The sequence below is a fragment of the Macrobrachium nipponense genome, chromosome 44 (genome assembly GCF_015104395.2).
Source record: "Macrobrachium nipponense isolate FS-2020 chromosome 44, ASM1510439v2, whole genome shotgun sequence".
NCBI lineage: Eukaryota > Metazoa > Arthropoda > Malacostraca > Decapoda > Palaemonidae > Macrobrachium > Macrobrachium nipponense.
This window is the reverse complement of record NC_087221.1, coordinates 46,818,062-46,819,724: the sequence shown is the minus strand read 5'-3', so window position 1 is coordinate 46,819,724 and position 1,663 is coordinate 46,818,062.

Here is a 1,663-nt window from a genome sequence, read left to right as displayed (position 1 = left end):
TATTTGAACGTCCACCGAACGTTTTTCATTCTAATTAGGAAAGGGGGGACCTGATTTCATTTCGGGGAATGTGGATCAGCTACTTTCCCATCGCCAGAGAGATTTCTCTCCGAGTAATGGGCAGTATTTTAAGCGGATGATCCTATGGAAGGTCATATTTTTAGACAGATTCCCCCCTCGTAATTCTCATTAATGAAATTATGACATCATGATAGGACTACTTAATTCAACGACTGACTTGATTTAATCATTCTGTATCAGAGGATTGTGGGTATTTGCAGTGGAATAAAGGAATAAATTATATGAGGCCAAGATAATTAAACACTGAGTATTTTTAAGAATGAACAGTTATTCATCGACTGGTGGTAATGCGTACGATAAATTAAGTGTTCTCGAACTTGCGTAGACTATGAAATGAGGGCACGCGATATAACTAGGCCTATGTTCTGCAGTTCTGTAAAGACCAATAGGTTAACAGACTATAACTTCTAACTTAGCTTCTAATAATCACTGAAAGACATTCTGCAACTTGTACTGATCTCACATAGCAGATATCAGAGAAATAATTTGCATGTGAGAGATTCTTTCATCAAGTTCTTCGAAAAAATCTTGATTTCTATATTTTTACAGATTTGCTGATTTATAAACAAACAATAATTTGTTTTGAAACGTTTTCTACTTACTCTTGGAACGTCGAGATAGTACTGATGAAGGATGACCCAAAATAGCTTTTATCTTTAGAAAATTGAAAGTAAAAAACTAGTTACCTTCTTTGAAATTTTCAAAACTAAAATCACCAAAAGGCAAGAACTTACACGGAAGCGAGAATAAGTACACGGACACAAACACAATGCTTGTTCCCCCTCATTGGAAAATGTCGTCTTCTAAGATATCCAGTTTCTTTTAGAAATATACCTTCCATTGTGTAATTCGGTACTTTCATTCCCAAAGTACCCCTTTTCAGAGTATAATTCCCACACATTTAGATAAACTTATCTATGATGTTTGTGATATTCAACATTCAAATTACATTCTTATGGCAAATATCTTATTCAAGTGATCGCGATGAGTGGAAGGTTAGCTTACAAATAAAAAAATTCACATAATATTAAAATCGAAGTGAAAACTCGATTTTAATAAAATACTTCACTGATACTGATGTAAAGGAAAGCTTGGTCGAACCGTCGATGAACTTGGTAACCTAAAAAATATGAAAAAAAAAGATGCAAGATAAAATGACGAAAAAAAACAACAATAAAGCCAGAGCATAAAACGGAAAAAAAAAGTGCTTGACGACTCATTTCTTTGTTCCAGCCTCCCACTTAAAAGCAATACCAAGTGTGTGCACAAGAAAAGGTGCCACGGGTCAGTAGCCTGGAAAAAGAGAAGTAGCAGATTGGAGCTTCCCATATAGATAACGCTTAATTACGCCTCCTTTGAAATCACTGAATGCTCCTCGCATATTATAAAAACGTCTTTTTTTTTTTTAAACGTCTCGCTGGCTCAAGTTCTGAGCTTGGTTGAAAATTATACGCCTGAATGAATCATTACAAGGAATAGTAAATTTTGTATCAAATACATATGTATATATATATATATACACGCATATATATGTTATACATGTTATGTGTAGTGAAATATGATAGATACATATATATATATA